The sequence below is a fragment of the Tauraco erythrolophus genome, chromosome 4 (genome assembly GCF_009769465.1).
Source record: "Tauraco erythrolophus isolate bTauEry1 chromosome 4, bTauEry1.pri, whole genome shotgun sequence".
Lineage (NCBI taxonomy): Eukaryota > Metazoa > Chordata > Aves > Musophagiformes > Musophagidae > Tauraco > Tauraco erythrolophus.
The window spans coordinates 15,488,173-15,505,081 of NC_141468.1; positions in this window are offsets into that span (position 1 = coordinate 15,488,173).

The window sequence follows — 16,909 nt, forward strand, 5'->3', positions numbered from 1 at the left end:
TGAAAAGGGAATGTGGAAGATCATAGGTAAATGCTAAAAAGAACCATTTTGTGCTCCATGTACCTGGAACAGGATTTTTGTAACACCTTTTAGCATGGTTTCTCTATAGCAGAAGATTTATAGGATTTATAGCCAAGATCTGGTGCCAATATCTTGAGAACCTGGAAAAGGTGCATTGTTAATGATGAGTCAAGCTGTTGATTCATTGAATTGAATCCAGCCCTATCTATCATGGGCTTGAACCAAATAGGATGATTGTGAACATGTACAGAGAGCTGGGAAATTATAGAGTTTTACTGTCAGTTTTACAGTCAGTTTTACTGGGGAGAGATGCCGAAGGCCATTGCCCAGGCAGCAGAGCAAGAGCACAGGTGTGCACCTACATCCTCTCTGTCATGCAGCGTCTGAGTGCCTGACGGTGTGGAGCGCAGCTGCCACCTTGCTCCATTGAGTAAGGTCTGCAGAAGACATGAGGATGTCCCTTCTGCTGTTAACGTGAGGCATGGGAGCTCTCGCATGGAAAATCCCATTTTCCAGAGAACACCTGGCAGCCTATTGATGGGATATTGCAGAGAAATCTGTTTCTGCTGAGCGTGCTTCTGCTTTTTGGAAACAAAGACTTAATTTTTCAGGACTGTTGGTGTAATATTTTCTGTAAGTACTAAACTACCTGAGAAAATTCTAAGCCCTGGGACATTTCCAGAATGAAAGGGAATGTGACCGGCTCGTTTATCCCAAACCTTGCCAAGGAACAGTCTCATTATGATCACTAGCATAGACAAGAATATAAAACAATAATTTATCGGTTTTGTCTGTATCTTGCTTTATTTCTGTCTAAGCACTAAGGAATATTAATGTACCCACAGGATTTGTGTATAGATTAACAGCAGATCAGTAGTCTAATTGATGCAAATGAGTCGTGGCTCTCCCAGCCCTGCCAGCAGTGAATGAGTAGGTATTTTTCCAACATGAGCCTGCTTTGGGGAATCCCACTCCCAGACTTTACGGTTCCTCTTTATATGTGAAAGCGAGAACATTATTTAGGCTTCCATAAGCAATGTCTTCTACCTGCAGCGTAACCATTAGAAGCTCAGCAGATGTGTTTCATGAGATGTATAACCCTTTCAGGCTCCTTTTTATCCTGAAGGCACAATAAAACCTTCACACAATATAAAGATAGTGAGTCTAACTTCCCTGGTTTTGTTCAGCTTCATGTAAATTTGTTCTGTTTACAGTTCATTTTGCAGTTTCATTCTCCATTCATTCCATATGGTTATTTTAAAATATCTCTATCGGTGTCTCCCTGTATATATCTCCCACTCCATTCTGGACTTTACTTTTACTTCCCTGAACAGCAGGGCTGCTCTGTTCAAGAAGCTGTTTCTTTTTCCTCTTCATTTCTCACAGTTCAATCACATTTTAATAAACTTTAGAAGACACTCCTGTATTTTCTGGCAGTGACTGAGGTACATCTCCCATAAGTTCAGACAAGACTCAGACAGCAGTACCCGACATGGTATAGATATGGAGCCCATACACTGGTTTCAGTCACATCACACCAGCGAGCTGGTTACAGCTGTATCTCTCTTGGCCAACGCTTCACACATCCATCGGAGCCAGCTCTGTGTCACTCCCTGTTTGAGCTGGGCAGGAATACTGAATTACACCATCACAAGATCTGAATTATGGTTGGAGCCAGGTTCTTCAGCCCAGACTAAGGACTTCATTTCCACTGCAATTCAGAGATGCAAACAAACTCCACACAGAAGGACCAGAGCTAGCTTCAGGCTAGCTTGTGCAGGCTAAGTGTATCCATAAATAAATCCATCTGGATGCTGGATAATACTGGTGAATGACACTTACATCATTGCACCAGCACTTCTGTGTCTCACTAGGTAGAGGACAGGCCACAGCTATCCTCATTTATCCTTGATTACAAGCTGCAAGCACATTACCAGGTAGCCGCAAAGTAGGCATATCTACATTTGGTTTTGCCCTGCCTCCCCGGTATGCCTCTTCTGCAATAGCATGGCCACTGACAACACAGCCACTAGCACAGTTTGGGTGGGAATCAGCTCCAGAAGACACCTGTACGTAGGGGTCTACACGCATGAGGCATCTATGCTCTTGTATCATCAGGGGAGATCTAGTCAGCACTCATCAATGGAGAGCAGAGTGCAGAGTCAGCTCGTCCTTCATGGGATGTACATCAGGCGCCCACGTTTAAGTGCCTACTGCCATTTGAGATTCCCAAGTGGATACCAGACATCCACAGCGGTCTGCAGATGAACTACCATCTGAATATACCTGTTTTACTCCACTGGCTTTTAAAGGAGCCTAGGTGGCTAGCTTTGATTAGATTCCTCATTTTAAAACGGTTAATGAACACTGCAGCCTTCCCCCCAGTGTAAATGAAACTGAAATACAGAAGCACATCATTCAACTCATCCATTGGAGAAGGGCCAACACGTCTTCCTCATCTAGTTTGGGCTTCCTGGTTACAATTGTGTTAATAAACTCTACACAAACAAGGGCTGAAGCTCTGTCCCTGGTTGCCCAGCCTGTTAGCGTACTGTCGGTGCGTTCCCAGGCCCTATTTTGGCTCATTCTGGTCAGTAATGCGTGGGACATGGTTTGGGCAGGCTGTGCTGTGCCGCTTGTCCTCAGGACTAGAGAGGAAGATGTGGCCTGTTTTCATTTCTTGGTGTAGACACAACCCCAAGCCCCAGCATGAAGACCTGCCCTGGCAAGTTGTGTAAACATTCCGAACGCTGCAGCAATCACTGCTACCGGGGCTTTCCTGCTCTCTCTGCTGTTTCTTTACCCGTCCCAGCACCCTCTGGTAAATCTTCCTCTGCATCCTCTCTCATCGCTCCTGCTCAGTCCCTCCTGGCAGTGGAAAGAGAAGGTTTCCATTCCAGCTCTACCTCACCACGGTAAATACATACTGCAGGGGGTCTAAATTCATCCCTCCTGCTGGAATTTACCTTTGTTCACTTAAATAACAGCACAGCATAAACCTTAATCTGAAATTCCTCTTGACCTTGGCAGCTTTCAGAGTCTTTTCCTCAGCAGGGCTCCCAATGAACCGAAGAAAATAGTTAGCCTTTTGGGCAAGGGCAATAGGCATCAAAAACTGTAAATTATTAAGTGTGTTTAGCAGGCTGGCTTGGATTTAGAAAACCAAATGTGACAAGTAGTTGGAAATTAAGCCAAAGAGCAAGATTTTGTGGTTGTATCTGCTTCGCTGCAAGACAAAGACATTTCATGAACATGATGGCATGTGGAAACCAAGTTAAATTAGGCGTCAAACACATAATATATTGTTACAAAGAAATTGAAAAAATTAAAGATTTCAAACAGCAATTCTTCAAATGAGAAATGCAGCACCTTCTTTGGGGATCCCTGTTTGCTGTAGGGTTTTTCTCAGGGGCAGGAGAGGGAGCAGGGAAGCTCGTAACACCTTGCAGCCATAACCAAGGCTGCAAAGGTCCTGCATCCCTCATGCAAACTAAATTCCCAGAGCTGACTTTTTAAGTAAACAGAACAGGACCTTTACTTTAATATCTGCCCTCTGCTGAGTCATCATTGCTGGAGGATGAGGTCCTCTGGCAGCTCGGATGCAGCAATAGGATTAACACCCTGCTCTCAGCCCCTCCTACAGCCTGTTCATCCATCAGTGTCAGTTCTGCTTTTCTCCTAGAATTAGATTACTCTGTCATTCTGGAAGTGATAGCTCAAACTATTTTCATACTGTATTGCTGCAGAGAAAATGTCTGAAGAACTTCTTTTCTCTGCTGACTTACTGAACACCATTCAGTCGTGGCGGCGACTGCACTGGTCTGAGACCAGACCAGATCCATCTGTGTAATTGCACTGATTTCACTAAAACCAGACTCTCACCCTTTTTAATTCCTGAGCTCCCCAATACCATTTCTTCAAGGGTTAGATTGTGCCATTTACTAAATATTTCATGCCTATAACTAGACCAGATAGCAGCTGAACAGCTAAGCCTCCTGTAACTTTACAAGGCAAACGTCGTCCCTGGCATCACATCAATCAAATTCCAGAGAAAGTGCCCCGGTGATATACCTGACCTGCTATCTAAGGTGGTTTAGTACAGCCTTAATTGATTTAACCTGTGTCAGTAGTGAAATCATTTGAAAGGTTCTGGCATCTAAATAACTTGTGGATACATTTTGTACATCTCAGTTACGTAAAATAAATTTGGAAAATAATTTTCTAAAACCACATGTCTGGCACTTGGGTTTCTGACTTTGGTTTCAACAGGTTACCTCAAGCAAGGTTCCCAGCCGCTCCACTGCATGTGACGTGTTTTCTCATCATGCAGCTCTTGTAGAAAGCTCCAAATGGTTGAATTCTCCTGAGGAAATTTGGTACTTGAGCAAGCAGATCATTGGATCACACAGCAGACATCAATGAGGCTGGTTGACATACACCGCCACTGACCTTTCTGCTCTACACAGGTTTTTGTGGTTCAACAAGTGTGTCACATGCACAGATCATAGATAGCGCTGCTTCTAAACATGACTAAAAATGTGGAAGAAATTAAAAAATAGCAAGTGAAGACATTTTTTCCCTGTTGGGACTCCTGCCAACCTTGATATAAGCCTTGTTGATTTTCTCTTTTCCAAAAGAAACAGAAGACAAACTTTCATTTATCTTTCTAAATAAACGTAACATCAAGGGAATGGTGCTGTGTGGGCACAGTAAAAGAAAATCAAGCTTTACTTTCTATTAGAAAAATAATTTATGACTTGCGGAAGAAAAAGAGTTTTGCTAAGCTCTAACTAATTTGAATAGTATCAACTATTTAAGGTTAGAAATGCATTCCTTGCAGATAGAAAGATTATTTTTGATGGTGGAAAACAAAGACTGCTTACAAATCATGATTGACTCATTGATACAAATAATTTTACATTTTTGGACAAAGAGATTTAAATTTAGTTTACAATATTTTTCTTGGGTTTGATTCATTCACGTATAAAAGCTAACAGCAATCTAGAGGAATATGCGTAAAGTTTAGACATCTCAAGGTTATATTTATGTGTGTATTCTATTATTAATGTACGTAATCATTTTTATTTTCTTCTAATCTGTCAGCATTCAGGAGAAAATGCGCTGGAACATTAGAATTTTCCACAATTTGCCAGCAACAAATGACAAGATTTTCTTAACATTAACTTGGGAAGGAGAAAACATCTCTAAATAAATTTTTAATAACCAGAAGGCCAGTGCATAGTTTGATCCCCTGTTGTTCCTCAGGCTGAAGTGAGGCAAAAATATCCCCAAGTCTTCATAAGCCTGATCCAGCACTTTGTATTCCAGAAAAATAAAAAACAAACAAACAAACAAACAAAAAACTGTGCTTTCTCCAACACAAAACTCTAAACAAAATCAGAAAAACATTTTGCTCATCGAGGTCAAATTGGGTAGATCTCAATCTACAGCAGTAGACTTAAGGCATTTGAGATCTGGGGATTTACAGACACTGACAGCCTGTCCTCAGAAGCTGCTTCCCTGTCAGTCTGAACTGAGCATCCAGGCTCAGTCTCGCCCCTGAGAGGCAGAGCACTCCCCTCTCCCTTCCAAAAGAAAAAAATAATTGGTATGCTTAAAAAAAAAAAATTAAAAATCTACTCCAAAAATAAACTTGGATAGGAGTTATTTAATGTGAGAGGTGCTTAATAAAAAGCAAATGCTTTGCTTTGGTTGGACACAGAAATCTTACTGCTGGTGTAAGTAATGCTGGCAAAGGAACACAAGGGAGGAAGGAAGCTACAGGAGGGCCTGACTGTGGAAAAATTACATTTCCATGGCTGCCATCTCCAGATCTCATGTCTTCACCAAATTCCACCCTGCTGTGCATAGGACTGTGCAATGAGGGGGCTGCAGGTACATTGCAATCTCTTTGAGCTCCCTTGGGGTGTAATCCTGTCACCTCGGTTCAGAAGAAGGTGCCGTATGGGAGGGGAGGCTGGGGTGTTGAGTTTGTGACCTGCTCCTGGAGGTACTTCATTTCTTTGTGCCTCAGGCTTGTCAGCTCAACTGTGTGGTTAGGGATGAAACGCACGTTCCTGAAGTCTTACAGTCCACTGCTCTCCCAGGAAAGCCCCTTTCCTTTCCCTCTCTTGCTCTCACCAGGTGAGCGAGCGAGTTCTGCATTTCATCTTGCACAAAGGGATCAGTAACACTGCAGGGCAGAGGAGAAGTCACTGACCCACAGGGAAGCCCTGGGGAGGTGACGGGGCAGAGAGCATAGGGAAGCAATGGGCTGATGCTGATAGGACCAGAGATCTGCTGGTAACAGAGTCAACAGGGAGAGCAAAAACTGAGTCAAGATACAACTTGCTGCCTGCAACGCAGAGTCTCTTCAAAGAAGCCATTTTATTGTTGCTTTGGTATGTGCCAAATGAAGGGTGACCTTCAGCAACCTGACATAGTGAAAGATGTCCCTGCCCATGGCAGTGAGATTGGACTAGATCAAAGGTCCCTTACAACCCAAACCCTTAAGACTCTAGGATTCATGAGTCCTTTGCTGATGATGGGCTAGGACATTTCTTTCCACAGAGAATTGTGATGTTATGGTTTCATCCTGCTTGTACTGCCGGGCTCCATGTCATGAGAGCAGAGTGAGGGAGTGAGCCACCGGTGCTGGTGATCTGGAGCAGACCACCATGGCTGCCAGCCCTCGCTGCTCCACGGCGGGCACTGCAGCACAGTTGGCTAGGGGCATGCGAAGGCCTGCTGAACCCCAGGCCAAGGCTGCAGGAGTGCCTCCCGCTTCTCCCTCGATTGAAACCCTTTCACTGCTCCGTGGATGATCTCGCGGTGTAGCAGCGAACAGGTATCACCCGACAGCGGTAACCTCACCGGGGCTCCGCCGCCTCAGCTGTTTGCAAATCGAGATTTTATGAAGCCTGATCACTTCAGTGAAGGACCTATTGACCCTCGTGTCCATCTATCACACAGAGCAATGTGTTTGCCAACAGGAATACCCAGTTGGATAGTCAGTCATTTAATAAGATTTTCTTCTTACACACAGTTTATTGATTTTCTCTTTTAGCGAGAGCAAAAGACTGTATCGTCAGAGTAAGTTTTCCGCAGCTCTTGCATCCTTTCCTCATGTATCCTTTGTTTTACTTCCCTCTGTATGATTTCCATCATCCCTATTGCCACAGATATGCTTCCTGTCATCTCTGTGCCCTGAAGCATCTAATTTTCTTTTCACTTGTACCTTGATTAATGTCTTCATAAGTTTTGCTTTCCTCTACTTTGCTGTGGAGTAGTTGCCCTAGAAGGCTCTTTTCTGTGGAAAACATTGTTTTTTTGTTTTGAGTTTAGGGGTTTTTTGTAATTGTCAGTAATTTCCACTTCTCCATTTCTCTTCAGCAATTCCAGGTATTTTTCTTTATTGCACAAGTGATCAAGGTTTTGTTTAACTGTTGTTAAGTCACCTGATTTAAATGTTCATCCCTACCAGCCAGAATGCTATGCTTTTAATTGCCTGCAAATGTGGACTTTGGGTCTAATTTGCCCCTCACTTCTGATTGTTTAATTAGGACAGTTCCAGAAAAGTCAATGGATTATACCACAGCCAAACTGGTAGAGGCTCACAATGGAGACTGCAATCAAGCCTTTCAATTTTACGTCAAATAGCTCATTCTCCATCCTTTTGAAAACAATCAAGTCATTACTTTTAGTGTCTGTTACCCCTCTCTAACTCCTTAAAAAAAAAAATCAGGAAATATTTCTGTGCTTAACCATGCATTAGTGAGTGATACTGCTCAAGGAAGAGCTTTTTCCCTTATAACTCAGCTACTTGCACTCTTGCATCCCAGGAGCAGCTACAGCAGCTGCTTTCCCTGGAAAGTCATGGGAAGAAAACGCATGAGGGCTCCTGGAGGAAGGAGTGTGGGCTGGGAAGACAGCAGGATCTTAAATTTCTTACTATATCATCACAAGACCAGGCAATTGCCTGCTGAGCATCCGTGAGTGACCTGCAGCTTGTCAACGGAGATTACTGGAAACCATTCATGAGCTGGAGGAAAGTTACTCTCTCTATGGGTTGAATCCTCAAGGGTCCCAGACGTGCAGTCTGGGATAACACAAGGCACTGCACATTCAACCACAGTCCACACTTCTTTCTTCTCCAAGGGCTGCTCCACCATTGCTAGCACTGTTCAGATTTTCACTCTTCTATAGTAAGTGTATGGAGATTTTGATAATTTCTTTAAACATTGAGTAAAGGACTCTCCATCCTGAAAAAGTCTAGAAGCACCGTGATAGGGTGTTAGCATTCTCTGCTTTTTTCCAGCCTAGCTCTCCTCTCACTAAAGAGATGCATTTTGTCAAAGATAAATTTATGAAAGCCTGAAACATTATTCCGTGACGCAGTCACTTTCCTGTTGCAAAGCCAGGTGCGGGAATTAATTTTTGCCAGTGTCTTGCCATGAGACTGACAACATAAAGAAATAAAAAATAGCTACAGTCAGCTATAAAGGAGGTGGGGATTATTGTTTTACTGCAGGTGACATCATACCCACCTCAGCCTTTTAACCCTGTTGAGTTCAATACTGCCATAGATCGCAAATATTATAATTATATTAGAAACCATTTGCTAGAGGCAAAGGCCCAGCCACGGCACAGCGGGGCTGGTCCAGGCTGCGGGGACTGAGTCACAGACAGAGCGTGCACAGCTGAGCTCACCAGCTAAGCAAGGGTGAAGGTCTCTAATAGGCATTTGAAGGATGTTGTTGCTCCGATGGGGAACAAATAATTGTTCATCTCTGTGGAAGATGGGGAGATGGAGGGAGAGGGACGGGGAGGAAATGTATTTCGGTTAAGAAGTATTGAGTTTCAGACAAAAAACTCTCTCAGAATGAGGAAACAGGTTTTGTTCCCAGATGATCCCCCTGAGAAGACATCGCCTGCTGGAGCGGTGTCAGCCTGGCTCAGAGCCCCGAGCCACATGCCCAGCCAGGACAGGTGCGAGCCAGCACAGTCACCCATGCAATGCCCCTCCATCCCCTCCGCTCCTTAGAGAGAGTTTCAGTGAGACCAGGTGAGCAAGGGGTTTGCTGAGCTACAAGGCATTTTGGAAACAGGCTTTTAGGGGTAAATCCCAGTGCTGGTTCCTGGCATGACTGTCCTTCTGGAAGGGGAGAGAGAGAAAACAGGGGCTGCTTCTCCCTGCACAGACCCCAGCTGATGTGCAGACCTCTGCCCCATCTCCAGACAGCTCGTACAGGGTCCCAGAGCTTGAAGCTGGAAGAGACAACTAGATCTTATCACAGCTCTTGAAATCTCACACAATTGTGCCCATATTGGGGTGGACTGAAGCATAGCATGTGTACAAGAAAATTATCTTGCTCAGAAAAGCATCGTGACATCTTCATGAAGCACTGCAGACTCTTTCCTTTCCCTCAGCAGCTTGTTTCCAACCCTCACTATTAATGTGTTTTGCCTGATTTCCTCTTCAGATATATCTGGTTTCAGCTTTCAACCATTCATCCTTTTCTACCAGATTAAAGAGCTCTTTTCTCTCTGTGAAGGTAGTTATTCACTGTAATCAAGACCTTTCAATCTTCTTTTTGATATGCTAGACAAATAGTGCTTTTAAATCTCTCTCTCCCCATTAGGTGCCTTCTCTAGTCCTTGGCCCACTTTTACAGTTCTTATCTGCATCTTTCCCAGTTTTTCAGCATCCTCAGTGACACGTGGATACTAAGACTGCAGACAGCGTACCCATGTCAGCCTCAGATCCTGCCTCCGACTCAGCATCTCCTGTTTAGCCATCCAAGGTCTCACTAGCCTTCTCAGCTATAAGGAGACTTGAGGTTTCATCTTCTTGTTTGGCCTCTATATCATGTAGAGGAAAAATAGCACTTAATTAGAGCAACCATTGTTTCATCCTCCATGGAGTTTAACTCTGTATTTGGCTGTACATAAAAACAGCAGATCTGGCTGACCAAGCAACAGGTCTTGTACGACGCCTTTTCTTCATCATTTAAACATAACATTGATTCTTGTGAAAGCTACAGATTTTATCAGCCATCATCTAATATAGCATCTGCACTGCTGATGAACAGTTTTAGGTCTAGGAGCAATCTCTCTACATCCCTACTAGGAACACCCCTGTTTAATGGTGGTGGCTCATTGTCAAATAGTGCCTAGAGGAAGTTCTTCATCTTTGTTTCTTATTGTTTTATTAAACTGACATAGTGTTAATGTTATACCCTGCAATATCAAGTCAAACACTTTAGAAAGTCTTTCATATTGCCTAAGTTCACATTTTTTATAAGCTAACTTGAAATCTGGGGCAGTAGCAAAATGTTTATCTACCCTGTGGGCTTCACTATGGCTGTATTAGTTGGGCAACTGGAGGCAATCTCCAGCCATAATAGCAGAGAGCACTGCTTTGTCTGCTTATTTGTGCTGGTTCCCTACCTACCTCATTAGCAGTGCAATTAAAGAGCCAGTTCAAAAGAGAAACTCCTCCACATCAATTCACTGAGAAAGTTGTGACAGTGTTAGAGAGGAACAAATATAATTGTTTAATATGCATTTTTCTGGGCAAACACAGGCATTTACTCAATGGTGATTCCTTTACCCACACAGAGGGAGGATCTACCTGTAGGAGATTTTTATTTAGATGTGGAAGGGAGACTTGGCAATCACCAGGGTGTGTTCCCTCCTATCCGAAATCCCAGACAGCACACTACAAGTCAGAAGATGTGTTGCTCAAGGAGGCAGCCATGGCTAAGAATGAGTACTGCAGCCAGGGACTAAAGCTTCATCTCCTCCTGGCCCTGCAAAGTTCTCCAAGGGAGCTGTGAGATGTCCCAGCAGACCTTTCATCATGATAGCCACCTGGGAAGATTTAATGCAGCAGAAGGGAGGATGAACAATAACTGCCTTCCTGGAATACAGGGGTAGGAAACAGCAGGAGTCCATGGAAATACTCTTGAGCAGAAGCAGCTTTCCATCAGCCAGGAAAAGCTGAGCATTTCCTCTGCATTTTGTGCAGAGCTCAGCAGGCTTGCCTTTCAAATGCATCCTGGCCTTTACGTTTTCTATCATCTAGCATAGACGGTCCTTCTGCGTTGTATTGGCTTTCCAGGATCCCAGGCTTAGAAACCCATCTCTCCTCACACACTGCAAGCTGCCTACCTCTTACATCCTGCTTGATGAATGCTTGAGGAGGGTTAGATCCCTGGGAGGTGGGTGCTAGAGCATCATGGCATGACACAATGACCTCGTTGTGAATCTAACCCTTGGGGCACGAAGAGCCCCTGAGCACTCTGCACCAGCACATCAATGGAGGGATTGGTCTACCCTAACATTTAATTGTCAAGGTCTTTATGACTGATTTTCATAACCAAGCTTCAGATAAACTCCTTCCAAATACCATTTATTTAATATTTGAGTGCTACTCTGGCAGCCACAGGAAAACTGATGAATCTTGTCTCCTCTCAGAGTCAGAAACTCCTTAGGCAATGATACAGGTTCTCAAAAACTGCTGAACTGCTGGGCTGAAACTTTAAAGAAAAAAATGCAACCTGAGGCAGAAAGAAGTCACAGAAGATTCCAGCCCAAATTATTAACATCGGGGGTATTTATTAGTGACTGCAAACAGGACTGTGCAAAACGCTCGGCAAAACGCTGCAGCAGGGTGGTGGCTGCAACGGGGCTGTGCTGGGGGCATCTCACTGCTTCCTGCCCTTCCTGGCTGCCAGCTGTCGCCTTCTGATGATAAAGCAGATTTTAGGAGTCCCTTTGTTTAAAGCAGTTGTTACGGTTGCAGCACTAACTTGCTTTCTGCATAGAAATAGGTGAAGTCTAGACCTAAGGCATTCCCACTGAGCTGGATGCAAGTTTTCTTTGGGTTTCTTTGAAATCTCCCTCCTCTTTCATCACCAAATTTCAGGCTAATAGTTTTCTTTTTCGCCCTTTTCTGCTGAAATAAGGACTTTTCTCCCTTCGTGTGTGTCAGCAATGCAGCTGCTGTGGGTTTGCAAGGAAGAAAGCAATGCAGGAGGTTGGTGATGGTTAACCTTTTCAAAAGGACTTTTGAGGGACCCAGTTTGAACCAAATTTCAGAAAAAAATGTTCAACAAAATCAATTCCTGTGCTGAGAAGTTTAAGGCACTCGATATCAGTAGCTACTCTTGAGAAACCTAGTCCCAGCCTTCAGCAGAAGGACAAGGCACAGCTCTTCCATCCTGCATGAGCATCCACCCAGCCCCGAGGTGACCCCTTGGCCTGTGTGTCCGTGTTGAGGAATGATCCCATCATTCCATAGCCAGGGTTTGCCCCCGAGTCGCTGTGGCTGTGCCATACTGACTAGTTACCTGCCCAGCTGTGCTGGGATGACCTTTATCATCCTGTGCTGTGGAAACTGTTCCACTTTTTATAAATATCTCAAAATTCACTGCATGGGGGAACTGAAACTAGGGCTTCTTCCCTCTGATGCGAGGAGTAGGAACAGCTGCCTTGAATTAGATGCTTTGGTCTGCAGCCACTGGCTGTTAGGAAGAATGATATTTTCCTTCCCACTTCTGCACACAGGTGGTACTTGTGTTATAGTTTCTCTGAATCCTTTATGTTGCAATTTTGCCTTTGAAATACACACCTTTTAGAACTCACTCTAAATTCTGATTATGTCTCTGTTTCTCCTGAGGAGATGAGGGAGCACACTACCTGTGTCCAAATTACAGAGTTAGCTACCCAGCTGCCATACGCAAGCCAAGCAGGATGACTAGTAGGAAGAGGAGCACGGCAGCAGTTCGCAGCCATTGCTGTATATTTTACTCCTTGTACTGGTAGGATATTAAATTGCTGCTTGCAGAGAGAGCAGGAATACCCCCCAAAAAATGCAGACACAAGGAGGCTAGGAGGGAGCAGGGGTAGCTGTGAAACACCAGCTGACTGTCAGCTCGTCAAACTGAGCACTCCTTCCCATCCATGTCAGCCTGCAATTTCTGGGGAGCTGTAGCTGCTCATCCCAGGGTCATCACTTATCTTTGAAGATTTTTAATGATTACCTACCACATTTGCTAATGATAAGTGCTCAACTTGGGGGAATTCACAGGCATGATGCTGCTGCAAGTGGAGAAGGAGCCTGGCTGTGACCAAAAAGAGGTGGTCCACATGGTTTTGGGTCCTGTGGCCCATGCAGTGAGAGGCCGGTGCTGAGCAGTGCTGGCAGTTCTCATGACTGCTGAAGAAAGCAGAAGGAAGCTGGTGGCCCTCCAAAACACAAAGCACTGGAAGAACATTCAAAGAACCTGCACTCAGATGGCGTAGGGAACGCGCTTGCCCTGTGCAGAGGTGCCTTCCATTGGCCATGCCATCAGGAGGAGGACAGTGATGTCAGCTGGAAGACATCAGTTCTCATGGGGGGGAAACTCTCTTTAAGTCAATTACAATGGCCCTAGTACTACAGTTACACATGGCATTTATCCAATATTCATCTAAATGAGTTTATTCTGGTCCTGCATAGCTGTGATTCCTGATTTACACTATTTGAATCTGACCCCTTATCTAGTGTGCTGCATACTGATGGTTAGAAAACTTAATTCGCCCTAGAATAGCCTGATTTTACAGAGGACATGGCACTGAAAGTCTTTTCTTGTATAATATTTTTGCTTTAGAAACTGATTACTCATGATTCCTATCAGATCTGAATTGCAGATATCTGAGGGAGTGTAGCACTGGGATATTTTAGATTGAAATCGTTCTGCTATCTGTTCTACTGCAGCTCTCTTCTAAAGTAGACTTTATGTTATAAATTACTTTATAGATTTGTAAAGTACAACATAGAAACATTATATACCCTGTAAGTGCTTTAAAATTAATTTGTTCTTGAATGTGTCCATGTGTGAATGAATTTGACATAAGCCTTTCAATTTTATGCTTCACTACAGAAAGTGTGCAAAGTGCAAACTGTAAATCAACCACCACACTTGCTGAAATGACTACTCAGCTATGAAAAGAGTCTGCCAATATTTAAAGAAGATTTAGATACAAAAATAATAATGTACAAGAGACCTGACCTAAAACAGTGAGGTTGGTGAAGTAGCATCAAAATGCAGATCTTTCAGGATGGGCCTGGATTGCTGGATTGGTGAGGAGGTTGTAGGGAGGCAGTTGAGATCATGATGTTGTCTTGATCACTAAGTTGGTGGAGCTGAAGGATTCACCTGCAGCTCTCCTGCGCGTGCAGGTAGAGCTCGCAGGCGTGGACTGTCATGGAAAGTGGTGGCTTCAATGTGCGTGACAGTAAGCAGCATTTAGCAGCAACATTTGTAGTTCTTTTATTAATTAAAAAGTGCAATTTGAGATCATATCAATTCTTAATGATTTGGGTCAAATTCAGCGATAGTTTTCTCTGATAAACAGTGTGGACCTTGGTGGTAGTTTCCCTCTTCCCTCCCAGGTGTACCAGGTGCAGGACATGTGGCTCCAGCCCTCCCTTCCCTGGGAGAGCGAAGCCACCACTGCCCTTCTTCAGCGCAGCCACTGCTCATCCATCACATTGCCAGGAATTTTTGGGGAATGTGTCTGAAATCTCTTCTTTAAATATGATTGAATTTGATGTAAATGGCTTCAATGACTATCACCACCACGCTAAAACCCGATGGTGCTGTGTCTCAACCAAAGGCTGTACCAGGCTGCAGAGTCACTAAACACCTGCTCTCCCCCTCTCAACTGCTGAGCTTTGTACAGTTGCAATGAAAAGTAAAATAGCCATACCAGGAGAGCTGGAGAACTTCTTAATTCAGGTGACCTCTGGCTGGAGCTAGGGAACATCTCTAGTAAAAGGGCTTTGGCTCAAATCCCTGCATGTAGCAGAGTGTGGTTTTGACCTCAGTGAATGTCTTTTCCTTTGAGTACCGGGTCAGGGAAAATAGCTGCCCTATATGACTTTTCCGCTATGTAATGCCAGACTTTTTTCCCTCTACTTCTATACTACGTCTCTCAAATTGTGCGTTTTGCTGATCTGAAATTAAATTTTTCAGAATTGCATTTTGGAAGGTTGATACAAATCTTTTTTTTCTGGTTCTGCTGCTGCACCAAAAAAATCAATGATTGTTGCAGCTGCCGTGGTGCGAATCCTCCGCTCACGCTGCTTTGAGTGCTGCTGGAAGTCTAGGGAGACTCAAAACAATAGCAGCAACTGAACAGGGAAAGAAACTAAAAGGGGCCTTACCCAACTGCCTTAGAGATAAATATTGAAATTCCAGTTGACTGTGGTGATTCTGCAAAGAGATCTTTGTCCTTAATACCACAGGTAAGTTTACTATATAAGACATACATCTCAGAAGCAAAACCAAACCTTTTGATGGGTGAAATAACTTCGGGAATAGATATTTTAAAAATCATACATTGATGACAATAACATAGAAGGAAGAAAATTGAACAGATTAAGTCCGAACTTTGTTGCTTCTCTGAGAAGACAATGGAAATAAGCTTCAGTCAGGAAAAGATGTAAGAAGTACAGTTTTTTATTTTCAGTAGGGTGTTAAATCCTGTATTCTTATAATACAGGCACAATGTGATGCTTTTATTCCATAGTTTAAAGGATCTTTAATAACTTAGGTAATGGAGGTTCCAGCATCCCTGCATTGTGCAACTTACATACCATCCCTAACATGTTTTACACACAAAAGAGCTACTTTAATGAAAGTATTATTATTACTAATGCCCAATTCGTACTACAAACTCAACAATGCTTTTTCTACAGGCAATTATTATTATTACTACTGATTATCCTAGTATACAATTAATATTACTACTACTACTAATAGCTGCCTGCATAAAAAATATTATTGGGTTTATAGGTGTTTCTTTTTTCCAAAGTCAGTAGGGAAACCGTTTCTCCAGATGTTTTTATTAAAAAAATGTGACAGAACTACTAAGATGTGGTACACTTCTCAGCTCAGCCTTGCTGTTAGGCCCCCCTGGGGTGCTCCAAGTTCTGGTTCCTGCTCTGCTGACAGCAGTGCACTGCCTGCTCTGATGCAGAAACCAAGTCAGTGCTCTCCCTGCTTCTCTTGCCCATCCCTTTCCCAGACAGCATGTGAGAAGGAGAAAAATGTCTTCTCCTCCTCCCTGCAGGCCCCAGCAATGAAGGTAGGTCTGGCTCTAGAGTGAGGGTCTCCATCCAGCAAAGCTTTTAAGCATGCGATTAATCCATCCTCGTTTAGAAAAGTGCAGATGCAGCTACATTTTGCCAAGAGAGACCTGGGAGCATATGCCAACTAAGGCACTTCGGTCAGTGCCTCTGTGAGCAAGGATGGGTGGCTGGCAGGGGACCACAGAAGGGCAACGGTGAACAGGAGAGAGGGAGGGCAGCTCTGGTGGCATTGGGACAGCGAGAGCAAGGAGGGCTGAGAGTCAGGCCATGACCCAGAAAAGCCCACTTCTATTTCAATGCCTTTGTTGGCTCCGGTGCCACCTTTTCCACATCACTTCAGTTTGCCATTAGAGTTAATAACAGCGACCTCCTTGACAATATCCTTCTGAAATTTCCACACACAAAGCACACGTTGTGAAAGCCAAGTGTTAATGATGACATCTTTGGTGAGATTACCTGGCTTTGGTGGTAATTCCCATTATCTCTCTAGAAGTTGCTTCAAGTCCTTGATTCTGACCTTGGAGACACAGCTGGGATCTCATGGGTGTCCTCCACTGCCTCACACATTCACAGTCAGGATCTGCCCCATCAGCTCAGGAGCATGGAAGGAGACACGAGTCAGGATGAAATGCTCAGCTCCTGAGCTCAGACTAACCCTCCAAACACCATGGGCAGATTTAAAGGCAGCCAAGAGAAGGCAAAGCACTGCCCTCTGCTAGCAGCAGGCCATGCATGTCACATTCATGT